Here is a 20,221-nt window from a genome sequence, read left to right on the forward strand (position 1 = left end):
CTAGCCCTCTCCTCAGGGCCCTGGGGCCATAGTCTGTGCCTCTGGTCACAGCCAGAGGACACCTCGTAAGCCGAAGGGCAGCCAGGAACCAATGGGGCCCTTTTCAGCGCTGGTTCCTCCTAGCCCAATGGCCTGTTCTGCCAGGTTACCACCTGGGGCTACCCGCTGGCAGGATGGGGCTGGGATGAGCAATGCCTATTCACTGCGGGGCTCATCAGGGTTGAGTCAGAGCAGAATGGGCCCAGTCCAACTGATGCTGGGGGTGGGTTGTCTCTTCCTTTACCCTCTGTGCTCACTCACCTCCAGAGGGAGCCAGGCCCCATAACGGGCTGCCGCTGGGCTGAGAGCAGGGTGGTGCCCCAGAAGCCCTCGTGCAGGGGCATGGGGGTTGGGTTAGCATCTTTGGTTCTCTTCTAGGCCATGGCCTTCGGCTCCATGGGACCATCTGCATCTAAACCCCCTGCAGAGGGTGATGGAGAGAAATGAACGAATACACATCTGCACCCTTCTGGTTTGGTCTATCTGGGTTTATATTATTCTGCCCAGCTCCCGTTGAATTAAGACCCTGCTCAGCCACTGTCTCAGAGACTCTTGCACCAGATCCAGGGCTGGCTCAGTGTTGGCGATGGACAACCCGTAAGGAGTCAGGACTGAACACCCCACACAATGCTTTCCATTGCCCTATTCATTGCTGTTCTGACTGCCCCCCTCTGCAAGGGCTGAGTCCCAGCAGCAATAGCTGCCAGAGCCAGTCACTTGCTTCACAAGAAATTCTGGCAGTGATTTATTAGACACTCCTACACAGTAAAGAGTTTGTGTATATGTGGGAGATGTAGTGAAGTTAGCGTGCGTGTGGGAGATTTACTGAAATCCCTGTGCCTGAGGGTGTGTGCATGCGTAATTTAGTGAGTCACTATGTGCGTGTGTGTACATGAGATGCAGTGATCAGTGTGCGTGTAAGTTGCAGCGAAGTCCCTGTGCATGCATGTGTGAGAAAGGAAATGAGACATAGTGAAGTCATTTGTGCGTGATATAGCGAAGTCAGTGTGTGTATGCGACTTAGTGAATCAATGTGCATGTGTGCGCGCATACACGTGTGAGCTCTAGTGAAGCCAGCATGCATATGTCTGTTGCATGATGCGTTGGGGGGGGGGGGGGGGTCTCTGCCAGGGCATCCCATGACCTTGGCCAACGCCTTGTAACTGGCTGCCCCCAGCTCGGCCGTCCTGCTGGTCTGAAACCAGACCCTGTTTCTGCACAAGCAGAGTGTGGCCCATAGAGCAGGGAGAAGCTGACAGGCCCATGCAGCATGCACAACTGGCAGCCCTATTGCTGGGGGAGTGCCCCCATCCCACTTAGCCTTCACTGGCCCTTGGCTGTGCTTGCTGGGCCTGTAATTGCTTAGCCCCACTGACCCATCCGTGGGGCACGGGGGAGCTGCTTCCATCTTGCCTGGCCATCCAGCAGAGTGCAGTGTGCTTAGGGCTGTCCTGGCCAAAGGAGAGCAAGATAGGGGTGAGAGCAGTAGGGTGAGGGTTGGTGACTGATGCAAGGGCAGGAATAGAAGGAATATCTAGCTTGTTCTAATGTGCCTAATAAACCAGCCACAGGCGGGAGGAGGCAGGGATTTAAACAAAGAAATGTGTGGCTGTTTCAGGGCTGTGTTGTATGTTGTTGGAACCGTGAAAGCGTGGTGCTATTGCCAAGATGCATGCATGCTTCCTGAATAAAGAGACATGTTGGCGCACGTCTGGTTTGTACTACAACATATGACCTCACAAGAGCAAAAGAGGGGAAGAAAGAAATTGGCTGGGGAAGTTCTCTGTAAGCAAGGCCTATACACTCTTACCAACACAGTCCCAGAAGTTGTGGCTATTTTCCCCTATTTCACCATTTAATTCACAACCCCACACTTGGGATGAAATTTTTTTCAATTTATCTTCTACTTTCACTGCTTGATAGGACAACTGAAGGTGAGACAAATGCTATCATACTAAGTAGTGTAGGGGCCAGGATTTCAGGTTAATGAGAAGTCAGTTAGCCCCTGAAAAGCCTGGAGCTAAAACTTTTCATGAACTCGTAAATCTGTTTTAGCCCAACACCCAGCGATTTGGTAGAACAATTTTAGTTTAGCTCTTGGCAGAGGAAATCCAGGGAGACAGTAAGAGAATTTGTGGCAGAACTGAGGAAGCTCTCTCAGGATTGTAATTATGGTGCGAGTCTGACACAAATGGTAAGAGACAGATTAATTTGCAGAATTAATGATGAAGAAATGCTAAAGAGATTATTGTCTGAACCACAGTTAACATTTGAAACAGCTCTGAAATTGGCTCAGTCTATGGAATCTGCAAATAAAAATGTACAGGATTTACAAACAAGCCACAAGAGCCTGGAGAGATGGAAAAAGCATGCAGGAAACACATGGTACTGTGCACAAAATTGCAAGGCAGCCTGCGAAACAGATACAATCAGCTAGAAGAGAGTGTTACCAGCAGCAATCCCTTGATATGAGGATGGTCTCTACCATGGATTTACATCTGAGTCCTGAGATGACTCAGGAGTCCAATCCTGGACCCAAAGATTCACCTGCAATAGGTACAGACATTTCCTAGTGGATCAACTGCCAGCTGGTAGAAAGTTCTCTTTTTCCTTCCTTCCCTCCCTCTCTTTTCAGCTTCAAGGGCCAGGCGCTTCTCCTTGAAGCAGGCCACTGCCTGGAGGAGGATATAGCGCCATTGTTTTGGCAGAGTGTTACCACTGTGAAGGCAAATACATGCCAATGGTTTGCCGATTTAAAAATGAAAAATGTCACGTTTGCAGATGTACTGGGCACATTCGAAGAATGTGTCAAAACAAAACCAAGAAAGTAAACTCACAAAACCATGATAAAAAGCAGCCTCATAACCATGGTACTTTCTATATACTGGAGGAGGAAGTAGCTTATACTATCTATAGCATTATGGAAACAAATATCCCTAAAGCATTCATATTGGATTGACTGTAAATGAAAAAAAGTACGATTTGAGCTTGACGTAGGATGCAGCATGACTATTATGAACCAGGAAGTATGTGAGACCTTGTGGATAGATAGTGAACCACCTTGATTGCAGAAATGTAGGATACAATTATATATCTACACAGAGTAGTAAAGATACTGAGAAACACCAATGTGAAGGTTTGCCACCAGAGTCAAGATAGATATCTGCCTTTGTTAGTGGTGCAGGCATTAGCTCTAAATTACTCAGTAAGGATGTTTGGCTGACTGAACCATTGGTCCTGTTAGTTGGAATTAGTTGATCCTGCTTTGAGCAGAGGATTGGACTAGATGACCTCCTGAGGTCTCTTGCAACCCTGATCTTCTACGATTCTATGAACTGAAAAGGAAAAGTGCATTACTTGAAATCAGAACATGCTCTAGTTCTGAAAACTAATATAAGGAAGTATTTGAAGATGAACTGGACACTTAAAAGGCACTACTGCTAAAAATTTATGTAATCCCAAGTGTCACATCTTGTTATTTTAAGCCTAGATCTGTACCCTTTGCCATGAATCAAAAAGTTGAAATTGAGTTGAATTTACAGGCAACTGGTATTTTTGACCTGGTACAGTTTTTTTGAATGGGCTGCACCACCAGCGTTGATGCCAGATGGTTCCATATGCATACGTGGTAACTATAAGTTAACTGTAAGTAGAGTCTCACACTTAGATCCTCAGTTTTTGGAATTGGATCTTGTTCTGTTTGCAGTTTTAGCAGGAAGGCAGCAGTTGTCCACAGAGTTAGACATGAGCCGTGCTTACCAACTGATCATCCTGGAAGAAGAGTCCACGCAGTTTGTCTGTGTAAATACTCACAAACGGTTGTTTAACTATAATTGGTTGCCTTTTGATGTGTCCTCAGCCCCTGCTATTTTCCAAAGACCCATGGAGGGAATGATTCAGGGAGTTCCACGTGTGGCAATATATCTGGATTACGTACTAAATACAGCTGCCACAGACACAGAACACTTACAATACTCTTGCACACCCTACAAATGCAGTAATGTGAAAACAGCTTAGCTTGGCAGGACTAGGCCCTGAAATCCAGAGTAGACTTTATGAGCAATGCTAAGGCCTCCTGAGGGCTAGATTTGGCCTGGTCCTTTGGAAAACCCCTAGAAGATAAAAGGAACTATCTCCGGGGCCTAAAAATATCCTCAGGATGAAAATAGCATAGAATTTGCTTAGATTAATAAAAACTTTTTGCTTAGATCAGCTGTATGGATGCTTAGACCAACTGTAAAGATAACTTTAACTATAAACAACTAACCACAGCTTTTGGATGAAAAGTCCCGAATGCCCCTGGCTAATAGCCAATAGATTAACAGAAACCAAGTGTTAAGGCCCAATCCTTAAGTGGATTGAGATATACGTAATCAGTAGCCGGCAAACTTATTGCTAGAGTTAGGGAGAAGAGGGGTATGTAGGGACCCCTAGGCACCGTTCTGCTTGAGGCTCTCCGTGGATCAGTCGAGGTACTAGCAGATGCCCTGGGCAGGTTGGCTCTCTGGTTGCAACTTGCTTATAGGGCAAAGAATGGGCCTCCTCGCCCTAGTGCTGGTAAGCGCCTTCTTTCCCACTTGAGTAGATTGTGGCATACTCATAATACCTCTCAGTCTGTAGCCTTAGCACTCATGGGCCCTCAGGTACTGATTGCTAAGTGTTGTTGCTGCTCAGATAACACTAACTACTGTGGCTAAATAAATCCTTGTTTGGGTATTCCTTTGTCCGGTTGTTCCTTCTCAGCACTGAGATCCTAAAATACGAACCGTCCACCTCTGCAGAGCACAGCATTTAGCAGAGGTGCTAAACAGGCTAAAGGAAGCAGACCTGAACCTAAAAAGGGTAAGTGTTCCCTCCTGGCACATGACGTAGTATACTTGGGTTATAAAGTGGATGCCCTGAGGCTACATCCAGTGAGATATAAAGTCAAAGTAATTTGGGATGCTCCTGCATCTACAAATATTTCAGAGCTGAAGGCTTAGTGAACTACTACAGTAAGTTTTTGCCAAACTTATCAACACTGCTAATGCCTCTTGTAACAGCAAAACACCCACCTCTCAGGAGCACCCCTTCTGGTCAAGTGTTTCTGTCATCTTTAAACCAGTCCTGGCCCTGGTATCAAGCCATACCCCCAGGGCTTCCTCTTGGGAGGCAATGATTTCACCCTCTCTGGTCTGTTCTTGTCCCAGCTCTCCAGCTGGGCCACTAAGTAGTTCAGATCCCCTTCTGTGGGATCATCCATGTCCAATTGTAGGCCACTTCCCCAGTGACCTATGAGGGAACCCTGGCCTGCCCACTACTTCAGTTCCCACCCCAAGGACCCTAAGAAGAGCAGCCATATGCCACCATGTCCCATTAACAAAACTGTTTTCAGGTCCCTGGGCCACTTCCCCACAGCCCCAGTCTTCACCAATGCATCACCCTTACCTCAAGGCTCTTTCATGTTCAGGCCTAGCAGCCAGCCAGAAGCTCTTCCTTGCTCTCCCCAGTCCCTGCCAGCACTGAACTGTCCATGGTGCTGCAGTTCCCTTTGGCCAACCAGGCACACCACCTGCATTCCTGTAGTTCCAGCAAGAAACTGACTGTCTCTGGCTCTGTAGCTCCTTTTTATATGGCCCTCCTGGGCCCTGATTGGCTGCTCCCTGCAGCCTCTTTGACTGGCTACTTCCCCTGCAGCCACTCTAGGCTGCTTGGAGGACTCCTCTATTGCTCCTTTCCTGGGTTGGGTGTGGCAAGACCCTGAGGCCTCCAGCAGGGGGCTTCTGGGCCTAGTCCAAGGTCACACCTCTGTACATGTTATTTTAAAAGGGGGTTAAATGGTATTGGTTCAGCTCAGGAACAAGTGTTTCAGGATTCTAACTATGCTGCAGTCCCCAGAAGTCCTGATCCATTATCAAGCTGACCAAGAACTGATTTTGACTTCCATCTCCTTATGGAACTAGAGCCATCCTAGCTCATCGGATGAAGGATGGGTCAGAGAAACCAGCTGGATTTGTATCCCAGTTCCTGTCTTCTGCTGAACATAATTATTCACTGTCAGTGAGAGAAGGATTAGCTGTTATTTATGGGTGCAGAAGTTTCACAGATATATGTATGAGCATAGGTTTGCAAATTGCACCGATCAGAAGCTCCTGATCTCATTGATTAATGAGAAGAAGGCTGTGCCACAGATGGCATTATCCTGAATCCAAAACCAGGCAGTGACATTAAGAGCCTATGAATATGCCATTGTATACAAAGCTGGGAAGAAGCTGAGGAATGCAGATGCTTTAAGCCATTTGCCTTTACCGGAGACATATGAAAAAGACAAACATGAAGAGACAGTGTTACTAATGGACTATCTTGACACACCTCTAGTAACAGTGTTACAGCTAAAATCATGGACTAGTGTAGAGCCACTATTCACAAAAGTTCAAGTTTGTGCTAAGAGGATGACCCCAGACTACAGTGCATCAGGAGCTCACACCTTATTATAAGTGATTCAGTGAACTTAATGTGCAAGCCAGATGTATATTATGAGCACAGGTCATCATTCCAAAGCAAGGACATGATGTAATAATGGATGAGCTACATCACGCACACCCAGGGATGGCTAAATGAAAGGGTTAGCCCAGAGTTACACGGGCTGGCCAAAGAGGGATACTGATATTGAGAGTGAGATACAATCCTGTTGTATCTGTCAAGAGAGACACAAAGCTTCTATTGCAGATCCATGTCATCCTTGGGAGTGGTGGAGGAGAGTACACAGTGATTCCTGGGGAAAATATTTTTAGTACTATTGGATGCATATTCCAAATGGGTAGACATCTAGCTCATGGATTCATCCACTAGCAAAGCCACCATAAAAAAAACTAAGGACCACTTTTGGTATCCATGGTTTACACAGAAAGTGTGTATCAGATAATGGAAGTTCTTTTACTAGCAAGGAATTTCAAAAATTCATGAAGCAAAACAGCATTCAGCACAGTACAATGGCGTCTTATCATCCATCATCCAATGGGTTAGCCGAATAGGCAATTCAGTCATTTAAAGAGGGTATTAAAAGAATAGCTGGAGGTACTATAGAGATGAAAGTGGCTCATTACCTGTTTAATTGTCAGATAACATTGCAGTCAATCACAGGCCTGTTCCCAGCAGAGACGTTAATGGGAAGGAACCGAAGGCCAAGGTTAGCCCTTATCCATCCATACTTAATGGGAAAAATACAGCCAAAACAACAGAAGCCAAAAGCAGCAAACATGACAAATATGCTAAAGAATATAGTTTTACTGCTGGATATCATTCAAGATGTCACAGGACCAGTGTCCTACACAGTAATTCTGGGGGATGGCAGGGTTGAGTGCCGACATGTGGATCAGCTGAGAAAAAGGAGTGTGGTAAACTATGGAGATATTAATGCCTCTGAGGATACCCAGATAGGTTCAGCACTGGTTTGTGGCAGGTTGGAGGGGCAGCTGCTGGTCACAATATCAATGGTTACTAATACACCTCATGGGCAGATTGCTCAATTTACTACATTGCAGAAAGACAGGTTTGAACCAAAAGTTGTTCCTGAAAATGCAACGTTGATGGCGGAATTATCTTTTGCTGAGGTGGACCTGAAATGTTCTATCCAGGAGAAATGTCCATTTACCTATTTAAAATGATATGGTGTAACAGTGACCGAATGCCTGTTTATTTATTATTATTTGCTATTTAAAATGCATTATTTATGATCGTGTTGGTTTTGTAAGTTGTGTAGTAAATAGTTAACATTGGCCCTCCTTTTATCATGTGTCTAACGCACCAGCCACCACTGGGAGTAGGCAGACAGCTAAACAAGGAAATGTGTGGCTGTTCCAGGGCTGTGTTGTGCATTGTTGTAGCTGTGAAAGTGCTGGTCAGTGGAGCTATTGTCAAGGTGCGTGTGCGTTGCCTGAATGTAAAGGCTGGTCATGCTCAAAGGAGTTGGAGTACATCCAGTTTATGCTACCCCACGACTCCTTCCTAAGGAGCTGGCCAGGACCTGCCAGGGGATAGAGATGCCCAGCAGATGCCCAGCGCCCCCATAGCACTGCTGATGACTACTCAGAACAGCAATGTCCTAGAGGGGACTGGGGTCACCCTGGTGCTCTCCAAGCCACACAGTCAGAACCAATCCCAATAATCCATTAGGGTCTGCCTCCCATCTGGCTTGTGTCCATGGTGACACCATAATCCACCAGACCCCTTAGCCCCCCGTGCTCCTCCAAACCAGCTCTTCCTTGAACCCAAACAAATTCCTCCACCCTGCTCCTTGCATGTGGCACCATGCTCATTCCACACCAATTTATATCCCGCCCTGCCAGGAGTCACTGGGGTTTGACTCCGGCCCATGGACACTGGAGAGATGGCTTGTGGGTAACTGAGGGCAGAAAACAGACCTCAGACTCCCCCAGCATGCCAGCTGCAGGGCCCAGCGCCTGCACCAACCACTCCCATCTCCACAGCCCAGCGCCATCCACCACCAGGACTACCCTGGGAAAGCTGGCTCAGCAGCTAGTCCCCACTCACCCTGCTCTGCAAGTGTGGGATGTGGCGTGCAGCCCAAGCGAGGCCTGCCACGTGACACGTCTTCCCCAGCCATGAGGCCTGAACAGCACAGGCAGCTGCGGGGATCGTGCGGCCTGCAAAGCCCGTAGACAGTGACTGATAAAGCCTTTCCCATCACCCAGTGCTCTAGCGGCCCGTGTCGTACCCCAGTAACACATGCCCGCGATTATACAGCCCTCTGCTTTCTGTCAGTCTCTGCTCAATAAATCCATTCTGAAATGTGAACTGTATTGCCAGGCCATCTAAGACATCTTAATCTCCAGTGCAAAGAGATAAGCTGAATACGAAATAAATGCAGCTGCTTCCTGTGGGCCGGCTGGGAGGGGAGCTACCTTGGCTAGTTTGGAGTGACTCAAACCATGGTTTGGCACATTTTCCTTGAGACGGCTCCCCCCTTTGATGCCGGATCCTCTTTAACTGACAAGTCTTCAGCCTGGCTTTGCGGTTCTTGGCCCCCTGTGCCTGGGGCTCTGCGCCGCCACAGAGACTTTGATTACTAATAGGCTGCTCTAACTCATCTTTATGAAACATGATGTGTCACAAGCGACCCATCACGTTGCAGGGGAAGGGCCAGAGGCTTTGGGGAGAGCAAGATGTGCATTTTGCCTCTTTCTGTCCTGACTAGCTGACCTGAAGGGCCAGGCAGCAGGGGTGACCTTGAGCTGAGCGGGGCTGCAGCCAACAGACCTGGGAGGACACAGGCTTGACCCACTGATGAATCCCTAATGCAGACAGGGCTTGGCTTTTGCCAGCAACAGCTGATCCATTAAGACAAACAGTGGGATTTGGGGGGATTAAGGAGGAAGGATGGTTCAGGTGCTGGACTGGAGAGCCCTGGATTCAAGTCCTTGCTCTCCTACAGGCCCCCTTCGTGACCTGGGGCAAGTCCCTTAGCCCCCAATCCTCAAAGATATTTAGGTGCCTCACTCCCACTGAGCTCCTTGATTGCAGTGGAGATAGTCACCTGCATTCCTTGGAGGACCTGGCCCTTAGTCTCTCATTTCCTCATCCGTGCAATGGGGATAATCACCCGTCCCTGGCTGCCAGAGGGCAAACGCCTCGCAGAGCGTGAGTGCTCAGATACCGCAGTGACAGGGGACACGGAAGGAAGGGAGACGGAGTTTGAACAGGCAATGCTTGGTGGATGGAGCCAGTTTCTCCTGCTACTTACACTGCTGCAGCGTTGCCTCCTCTCCCAGGTTCAAGACAAGTCTCTCGATGGCATCTGCTTACTTCAGCCTCGTCATCCTCTCCTGATTTCCGTCTTCAAACTCAACGGTTTACCCCTGTTGGAACGGCTGCTCTCACCCACTGCCATCCTGGGGCTGGAACCACAGGCTCTCTCTGCCGACATGGCTGCCTTTCCCTACAGCCTTTGCAGAGGAAGGTGAGGCTGCCCCCAGCAAAGATGGCCACCAGCTCTCATTGTTTCCCAGTGGTCCTGAAATCAGGCTACCTTCCGTGAAGATGCCTTGGTGGAGGCTGGGGGGCCGGGAGGGGTCGAGGGGCACACAGGATAGCCAAACTGAATTTTCTTTTCATTTTCAGGCATTTAGATTTTTGAGAACATGGAAATTTGACCAGGAAAGTGGGCACCTCTCGGCAATCACGTCACTGAGTTGAACAACCCAATTTTCCATACAAATTTTCAGATGTATAGAGCTGGGTTTAGTGTTTGAAATTTATGAAGTGCTAGTGAGTTGCTGCTTGCATTAATTTTACTTGTAACATCTGTAACCCATGCTATAAGGTAATATAAACGTGTTTACTCTAAAAGTGTACTCCCCCAGCCAAGAGAGAAGCATTAGCAAGTGCGAAATACAAGATTACCACAAGAGGTGTCATCTCCTGCCCAACCAAAGAAGGCCCATAGACAACAGACAAACCACTGGGGAACATCAGTGGACAAAAGATTTCGTTGATCGTTTCCCCCACACCTTGGAAGAGGGGATGCTCATCCCATCATGGCTTGAACTCTGGTGGAAGGGAATGAAAACCCTCAAGAAGAAGAAATTGTCATCTGTGCTGCTTGGACTTCAGGGAGAGAGCAAGACTTCAAAGCATAAGCAAGGGATCCCCAGCTGTTCAGCTTGAGTTAGCCCTAAAGGACAGGTAGAGCTTGCACATTACAGCAGCTTTTGTTACTTTCTGAAATCTGAGACTGTAACTTCTTTGTGTGTATAGGTTTACCTGCTTTAACCTTGCAAATAATTCTAATTCCTTTTTCCTAGTTAATAAACCTGTGTGAGTTTATTATAGGATTAGCTACAGGTGTTGTCTTCAGTGAAAGATCTAGGGGGCACTTGATCTGGGGTAAGCGACTGGTCCTTTGGAACTGGGACTATCCTGACTATTATGAGTTTTGGTGCAAGGGACCATCTATCACCACGGCAAGTTTGCCTGGGTGGCAAGACAGACCAGAGGGCCCAAAGGGACTGTCTGTGACTCCATGGCTAGGTTGTTATAGTGCCTGAGGAGTTTCCATTTGATGCTTTCTTGGTGAAATCAAAGCACAGAATTCACAACCCACCCAGGGCTGTGCCCTGCTTTCTAACAGTCTGCCCTGAGGTTGGCACTCACAGTCATGCGCCACTCCAGACAGCCTGACACCCAGCCCTGACACCGAGCACACAGGAGAGGACAAAGCCTCAAGTCCCCTGGCACAGATGGAGCTTCAGGTTTCTGCACCATCAAACGTGGCGGCTATTCCGGGGCACCTCCAACCTTGGGCGCTCAGTTTCAGACACTCGAGAGGCCCCGGGGGAGACCACCAGAGATGAAGTCCTCCAAAATAAACTGCAGAACATCACAGCAGGGTGTGGGTGGACAGCTATCCTCCTGGCAGTCCTGCAGCCAGGGGACACTGCCCTGCCATGGGATGTGGGCACGTGCCCGGTCCAGGGAATGCGACGGGAGCCAGCTGTCCCAGTTTTGCTGCTTGGCAGTGCAGTCAAACTGAGCAGCTTCTTAGTGAGAGTTCAGGGCATCAGCCTGTGCCACGACCATGGACTGGAGACAGCTCTGCTGCATGTGGGGATCACAGGGGAATTAGGCTGTACTACTGAGGCTAATTATGGGGGGCTGCGGTGATGGCAGGAATAAGCAGCCTGTAATCAGCACATGGGACACTAGTGAAGAGATTTGCAGATGATTTGTAACCTGTGAAACAGCCAGCCAGCAAAAGCAGGGCAGGGACAGAAAGGAACCCATGCGGGAGCCCAGCTCTGGGGCTTCTGAGCCAGCTGTAGTTTGTAACTGGATGTAATAAATAGAGCTGTCTCTACGTACATAAACAAGCATACTGCATGCTCCACTCCCAGCACACACACAGACCAACACACAGACACACACGCACATTCCAAAGCTCCGCACACACAGACAACCACACTAACACAGACACATGCACACACAGACACACGCACCGAAACAAACGCAGACAGACATGAACAAACACCACACACAGATAAACACAAACACATACTACTCGAAAGCTTGTTTCGCTCACCAACAGAAGTTGGCCTGATAAGAGATATTACCTCCCCCACCTTATCATACTAACACAGACACACTCACACGAACACACACAGCACACACTGACACACACCACGCACATAAACAAACACATCTAGACAAATACAGACACACACACAGATATGAACAAACACCACAGAAAGATAAACACACATTAACACAGACACAGGCACACACAGAGCCACACAAACACAAACCATCGCACATACATAAACACATACACAAATGTTACAAGTATACGCTCTTCCAAGCCACTAGGCGCTGTTGTTTCTCTCCCACTCACCAGTGCTGATGTTTCCCCCTCTTGAAATCACATGCAGTCACAATATTCTCCTCAGTGGGCCCAGCCTGAGACACCATTGGTGCAGGTCTCCTTCAACCATGTGGTACTGTGATGCTCCTGCCACCCTCCGGTCCGGATGCCCCAAGGAGGAAGAAATGCGCTTAGTATCAGCTGGACCTTGTGGAATCTCTACAATCCAAAATGGACCAAGCCAAACATTTGCAAGGAGAAATCTGAAACTAGCCTCCCCTCAATGGAAAAGATGTGGGGAGAGGGATAAAGCAAGGAACACAGTCTGGATCTCAGAGCCTGGAAGGGCAGGGCCCCCAGGGGAGACTTTGGGGTCCGGCTTACTCAGTAGTAATGTGAGTGAACGAAGGGGGTCCAGCTGGATTCAAGGACAAAAGCCCAGAATTTTCATAAGGCTCGTCTGAGGCGGAACCAATGAGCGGGGCTGTTGGCGTGACTGCTCCATGAAACAGAAATGCCAGCTGTGGGAGCTGAGGCCGGACGAGTGTGAGAAACGGGAATGGTCCATTGTGCAAGAGACATCCACCTGTCTCCATCAGCAAGCAGATGCCCCAGCTGGTGGGTGCCGAATCTGAGCCAACTAAGCGCGGCTCCACCCAGTCTGCTGGGAGGAAATTGATCCCGGCGTGGGGGGGGGGCTCCGGATCAGTTTGGGTGGGACTCAAACAGACGGGAAGGGTGTGCCTGAGGAAAAGCTCTGACCCTGGAACCCTGCACAGGGCTCTGCTCTGGGCTTCCTGGGGGACTGCGACCATCTGGATGGCACTGCAGAGACGCTCAGGAGACAGGTGTGGGGATCCCATTCTGCTATGCCCCTACTGCAAGGAAAGCCTTTCAGGGGCTCTCCAACAGCAGAGAAAGCAGAGTGCAGCACCCCATCCCATGGGGGTGAAGGCTCCCCTGCCAGCCAAGCAGGAGGCCTGGGCCCAGCCCTTTCCCTGGTGAGTGGGTTTCATGCAGTGCAGTTTTCCTGGGGAGGGCGGCCCAGGGTAACTGGGATACAGGGGGCTGCTGGCCATCCCCTCGGCAGGTGCTGTACTGGAGAAAAAGCTGTGTACAACAGGGGGCCTGACCACCCAGCTCGGTTGCTGCAGGATGTGGAGAAGAATGATCCAGCATCTGGCCTCGCCTTCTGAATAGCAGAGACCAGAGAACCTCTCCGCAATAGTTTCTGGAGCAGATCTTGTCGAAACACATTCCGTCCTGATTTTAAAATTGCCAGAGAGAGAGAATATCCACCACACCCACTGGCAAATTGTTCCACTGGTGAACTACTCCCACTGTTAAAAATGTGCGCCTTATAAGAGCATAGAACGACCATCCTGGGTGAAAGCAATGGCCCATCTAGCCCAGTAGCCTGTCTTCTGACAGTGGCCAGGGCTAGGTGCTTCAGAAGGAATGAACAGAACAGGGCCTCAAGTGATTAACTGGCTGCCCCACGCTCAGGGGTCAGGTGATGGGGCTGGAAGTGCCTGTTTCTTGGCTTTGTTTCGACTCCCTGCTGTGATCCTTCTTTCTTAAGGAAAAGGCTTTGCTGAGCGGCTGCTTTTCAGCTGACTCCTCCCAGCCGTTCCCAGCCCTACGGATGGCATAGGAGTCAGAGCCCTGCAGGCCCATGCACCCCACGTACTCCGTGAGGGGCCCGCTCCTGCGAGGGGTGCGCACTGGGCTACACAGAGAACGGGCAGGGCAGCTGTCACTTAGGGACAAGGACGTTGAAGGACTGAGAAATGGCTGGATCTGGAACTCTCTCACCATATGGGGTCTGACTTAGACACTTCGCTGCCCCCCAATCCCTGCCAGCATAGGGTATGTGCTAGACCTGCTCTATCACCCTCAGAAGGAATGTTGTAGCAGACGCAGTCATCCATCAGCTCACCTGCACAGCCAGTTACATCATCAAACCGCCTTCCTACAACCCCTTGGCTTGGGAGAGAATCACGTTCAATAGCCTCAAATATCCCCCATTCCTTCCCATCTGATAACAAACTCCCATCCCCTCTCCCTGCGCCTGCCAGGCAATTTAACCACAGTAACTAAACCCTGCTTTAACACAGGGCATCCTAGTTCCTGCCACTCAGCCCACCGCTCCAGTCAGTGCAATAATTGTCCCGGGAGAGGCTCGGCAAAGGTTACCCTTTGTGCTCCAGCACAGCTGGAATGGCTGGTGTGCTGAGAGGTTAAGGCACTGGACTGAAGATCTAGGTTCCCTTCCCAGTGCTGCCCCAAACACCTGGTAAGATCTCTGCCAAGTCACCTTCTCTGCCTCTGCACAATGAGAGATAATAACTACTGCTGGGGGTGGGAGGGAGAGGGAGATACACAAAAATTGGGTGAGAACAGAAAGTTTAGGGGAATGACTGAAATGTCTTTCTTTTCTGTTGCCAAAAAAACCAAACCTTTTTTGGATGAAAAAAGGTCATCACAGCCAGGCATTTCTGGGGTGACTCACCTACCCAAAGAGCCACTTCACACAGGAAAAAACATTTTGAACCAAAAATTCGGCCCCGCTCTACGGACAATTGATGAGTGATTACGCAGGAAGAACTGGACGACCTAGGGTGGTGTTTCTCAACCTTGCTGTTATCAAGGACCTGCCTGCTGCCTTCCCAAACTGTGTCAGGGAGGTCAGGCCCCAGGCAGAAGTCAGCGGCCCCCCTAGAAAGAGATGGCTGAGGTTTACGACCATGGGCGGTGGGTGAAGCTTCCCCTCGGAGGGGGGGCTATGGGCTAGTTCCCTGTCCACCCCAGCTCCACCCGCGGCCCTGCCCACTCCCCCAAGCCCCGCTCAGCCCCACCGCTCACTGCTTGCCGCATCCCTCCCCAGCACTCGGCCCCGCCGCTCCGTGCTCGCCCTGTCCTTCCTTTCCCCCTTCCCTGCTCAGCCTTCCCTGTACGGTCATACAGACAATGACCTGTTTATACTGGTCTATGTGTCCTATGCCGAAATGCAAGTACAATATTTATGTTCCAGTCGATTTATTTTCTAATTATATGGTACAAGGAGAAAGTCAGCCATTTTTCAGTACTAGTGTGCTGGGACACGTTTGTATTTTTATTACTGATTTTGTAAGCAAGTAGTTTTTAAGCAAGGTGAAACTTGGGGGGTATGCAAGACAAAGCCAGCTCCTGAAAGGGATACAGTCGCCTGGAAAGGTTGGGAGCCACTGGGCTAAGACTCCTGCACAGATAGCCTGCTGTCAAGACTAGACTAGATCAAGGGCAGTGGTCTTGGGACTGCTTCCTTAGGTGTGGGGTTGAAATGAATACTTGCTGAACCTCTTAAAGGACAACACCGCCCCCTTGCGCCTAGCCTGGCAGGTCTGTTGCTGCTTCAGAGCCCGTCTTTCCTGCAGTTTGCTCCCAGCAGATCCAGGAGCGCATGACCCTAGCCCTGTGTCTGCCCTGATATCATTGCTCCAGAGTCTCCTCAGTCTATACGTCAAATGTGCCGTCACAGCCGCAACTGAGCTCACTGCGATGGTGCTGAGCATGGTGGGGGTGTGTCTGTGTTTGAAGCTAGGACCGGCACAAACTACTTCAGCTCCACCACTTGCTGGCAGCCCTTGTCAATACTGGAGCTGTTCTGACAAAGCCAGAAGAACTAGGGTTTCCCTGCATTGAATTCATGGGGCTAAGCTATCCCCACCATAAACCCCTTTATACCTGTCCCCGCACCCTGGTTTGCACAGGTTGAACTGCACTGATTTCTAATCTGATGTCGCAAAAACCGTGTGCAGAACGGATCCCTCTTTAGAAACACGCTGCATTGTTAGCAGAGCAAACCGACTTCAGTGTCTCTCAGGCAGGCCCAGCCCCCAGCATTTTGTCTGAGCACGACATCATTCCGTGTGTCGAATGGCTCGTGTGCAAAGCAGGCCATTCCTGAACGAGCTGCTTGATCTAACCGCACACCGTCAACTGGAGTTTTTCAAACGGACTTTTTAAAACATCGATCCTGTTTCAGCGGGATCCTCCCTGGCGCTGGGGACAGCTCGAGCTTTGTTGAAATCTCTGCAGGATCATCCGGGCCTTAAACTATTGTAGGTGGCAAACAGTGAAACTGACTAGACTCACAGTGCGGCCAAATGAAAAAAATACAGGCTGGGGAGAAGGTGGGAGGATGTGTCACAGCGACAGGGATCTGAGATGTCGCCCTTAATGCTAGCAGGGAGAACACTGCCAGACGGAGGCGGGGCTGAGGCTGACTGGCTGGATGAGGAAAGCTCTTCCAAACAGCTTCGCTGTGCCCTTCAGCTAGGAAGCGAAGACTTGAAGCTTTCGCCTTCCCCCACTGCTTGGGAAGTGACAGAGGCTGGGAGAAGGCCAGGGCCTGTCCTGTCAATGGCTTCTGTCAGATTTGCTTTGCTTTTTTCAACCCCCTTTTCACACAAAAGCAGTCATTGAGGGCCCAGCCAGGCTGCTGTGCCGTGCCCCATGGGGAGGCTGGCTGCCGCAGTTTTTGCCTGCCTTGGTAGTTTCTACCAAGAGAATCCACCCCCCTGAGTGACGCAGTCATACTGACCTAACCCCCAGTGCGGACAGGAGGGGGCTTCTCCCGTTGACACAGCCAGCGCCTCTTATGGAGGTGGAGTACCTACGCTGACGGGAAGCCCTCCCATTGGCATAGGTAGCTCCAGTGGCTGCACTTAACAGCATGGATAAGCCCTGAGACTCAACATTTATTCCCAAAGCAAAGCAGCAAACTCAACCCTGCTCTCCAGGACCCCTGCCTCTCCCACCCCAACACAGTCGCCCTGCACCAGGGTGACATCCTACTAGCCTGCCCCGTCCCCCCGGCTCCGGGGCCAAACTCTGAGTCCCGTTGGGGATCCCAGGAGCATTGTGAGCCCAAATCCAGGCAGGATCTCCCAGGGGAAGCGCCCTTCATGTCTCCACTGGGAACCACTCGGCCATTACTCGCCTAACTTGTTGCGTGAAAGTCCCCTGTGCTGCACCACAGAGGATGGGCCAAATCAGCACTTCCATGTTTAGCCATTAATCAAGGGGGCAGGGGTGTCACAGTCCCTTCTCCAGCAGCCCAAGCTGCCCCACAAAACCCCCACAAAGAGGGGCCTTTGCTGTTGGCACAGCCCCACTGCACCCTGCTCTGGGGGCAGACAGGGGAGCTGGGCCCTGGGGCAGCAGCAGTGTCTACAACTAGAGGTGGAGGGGCTGGGGCTCCTGGGGGGGCACTCTGTAGCAGCAGGGTGGGGCTGGAAGGCTGCATATTTGAATGCAGGAGGGGCAGGGTCTATCATTGGGGGTGGGGGCAGGTGTAACAGTGGGGCTGGAGGGGCAGTGGGGTGAGGCTGGGGCAGCATGTGGGGATGGGGCAGCATGTAACAGTGGAGGGCAGTGTGTAGAGATGGTGTGGGGCTGGGGGGCAGTGGGGCTGAGGCAGCGGGGCAGCATGATGTGCTATAACTGCTTCACAGCAGTAGCAGCCCTGTGACCGCAGTGAAGTTCCAGCTCCGTGGGGCCACGGGGAGTTGGGCTCTGACTGCAGTAGGGCAGGAGGCCCCTCTAGCTTCAAACCATAGCCTGGGGGAGAGGACAAGGGACACAGGCAGTGCTGGAAGAGCAGCAGGTTTACCAGAGGGCTGTACTGGTTACACTGGCGCAGCGGGAGGCCAAAGGCTCTCGTGCTGTGCCAGGTTGGAGGTCCCGACCTGCCCAGCCTGACCCATCAACGCGCCGCCCGGCCAGCCAGGCCCCACGGGCAGCTGCTGCACAGGCAGCAGGCACCTCCACTGGCAGCCACGGGGCTGGGTGGGCACGGCTCCTGGCGTTCCCTGCCTGCCTGGGAAGCAGCTGCCGGACCGGGGGAGGCCGGGGAGCGGAGGGGCTGTCTGCGCTGCACCGCGCTGCTCAAAGGCCCTTTCTTGGCGCAGGCCCCCCTGCTGCTTGCCCTTTGCCAGAGGCGTTCATCACGCTCCGAGGGGCCGCCCGGCCCCGCTGCAGCGCTCCCCGCCTTTGTGCGCCCCGAGCGCTGCCATGGGCCCTACATTTATTAGTTTGACCTTTAGCCAGGGAGGGGAGCCTTCAAAGCGGAGCCGCCGGGGCTCCGGCTCTCTTGTGAGGGGCTTTGTGCCGGGACGGCCCCGCCCCCCCTTCGTGGGCCTTTGTCCCAGGCGCTGAGAAGAGAGCTCCCTGGGAGCGGCCCTGAATGCCCGTACAAATCAATTCGTCTCCGGGCCAGCGGAGGCGGGGAGGGGGGTGAGAACGGGGCTGCGTGCTAATCAGATCCGCCATGGTGCCGGCGCTGTGCAGAGTGGGCCTGGCACGGGCAGGGCTGGCTAGGGACGCAGCTTGCCCGGCCCACCAAGCGGCAGCAGGGCATGGGAGGGGGTGTTTCCCCAGGGTGTTTGGGGGGCACCTGGCCACAGGCTTCCCTGACAATCCTGCCAACCCAGCCACTACTTGGGAGGGATGGACGGGGCACCTGGCCACACAGCAAAGGGGACCTGAGGAGTGGGGGGGGGGGTCACCCGGGGCCAGAGCATCAGCCTCATGCCTTGTGGAGCCATTGGCATCGAGCCCCCTGGCCGCAGAGACCCCACCATATCAGGCCCCTGCTCTGGGCGTCACATAGCCAGAAGCAGGGATTGGCCAGGCTGCAGCTCAGCCAGGACCCACGGGGGGAGGAGTGTGATGCCCTGCTCTCCATGCTCTAGGGCCTATGGGGCTGGAGTGAGTGTCACCCCCCTTGGGGAATCCTCTGGGTGGGGGAGGGGGAGTAACTCAGGGAATGAGGGGGCATTGGCACTGCCAGCTGGCCTGACTGACCAACTGCAGCCTGGGCCCTCACAGGGCCCCTGCTAGTCCCTGCCCTAGCCTGGCTCGGCTGCCTGCAGCGCCCAGGCTTGGACCCGAGGCTGCCCCCACCTCGCTCCTTTGAGCTCAGTTAATGGCACTCGCATTGTCCCTTGGCCTCTCGCGCGGCCTGGCCAACTCCTGAGCTGCCAGGTACCCAGACGCCTGCTGCCATCTCAGGGCGGCCAGGGAGAGCAGTGCAGGCTGAGCCACCCCCGAAGACCAGCCAGACCAGGCCATCGGGGGCAGAAGGCTATTAGAGATTAACACCAATGAAAACGCCTAATACCCAGTAACCAGCGGCAGTTAATAATTAATGAACCATCATAACCCTGCTGCCTCCCTCGCTGCCATGGCTCTGGCGGGGCCTCACAGGGAGTGAGCCAGGGACGGCCCGGACTGGCCCTCATTCCTCTGCCCCAGCAAGTCAAGTCCTGGCAAAGCGGGTGAGCCGGGAGTGGCCATTCACAGCTCCCAGGCTTGACCACTTCTTGCTGCCAGCTCCCTGCCTGTCCGGGCCTCCCCAGCTTTCTGCAGCACCCACATTTCTTGCCAGGGCTCCTGATTTTCCCTCCAGCTGAATCTCAGACACGTGCATTTGATTTCCCCAAACTGGCTGCACCTCTAACTGCCCAAAGGGACACATCCCCGCGGTACTCACGGCGGGGCTGGCGCTAAATGTGGCGGCCAAGCTCTTTTACAGGGAGAAAGTGTGCTGGGGGCTGGGTGGGCCCCACAGGCGGTTTCAGGGGCTAGGGCTAACTGGATCTACGTTGCCAGGAAGGCTGCCTCCAGCCCTGGGTATTTTTTCCTTGGATTTTGCAAGGACAATGCCTCCCCTTTTCCTGACACCTCTCAGCCAGTTAATATTCAGCCTGAGTGCCAGACACCCCGCTCTCTCCCCCCGTTCTCCTATCATTCTATTTTAGAAAAATTCCCCCTCCACACACA

General features: G+C 51.8%; 1 protein-coding gene across 1 annotated transcript in view; it reads right to left on the reverse strand.

The window, feature by feature from the left end:
* The window catches only part of CALY (calcyon neuron specific vesicular protein), a 61,814-nt gene extending 56,329 nt beyond the window's left edge, over positions 1–5,485 (reverse strand). Inside the window, exon 1 of the mRNA XM_067538745.1 lies at positions 5,467–5,485. The gene's annotated coding sequence lies outside the window, so the exon portion shown is untranslated. The remainder of the gene's footprint in view (positions 1–5,466) is intronic.
* Between the last annotated feature and the right edge of the window lie 14,736 nt (positions 5,486–20,221).

The sequence above is a fragment of the Emydura macquarii genome, unplaced genomic scaffold, assembly GCF_026122565.2.
Source record: "Emydura macquarii macquarii isolate MOO-44397 ecotype Brisbane River unplaced genomic scaffold, CSIRO-AGI_Emac_v2 contig_67, whole genome shotgun sequence".
NCBI classification, from domain to species: Eukaryota; Metazoa; Chordata; order Testudines; family Chelidae; genus Emydura; species Emydura macquarii.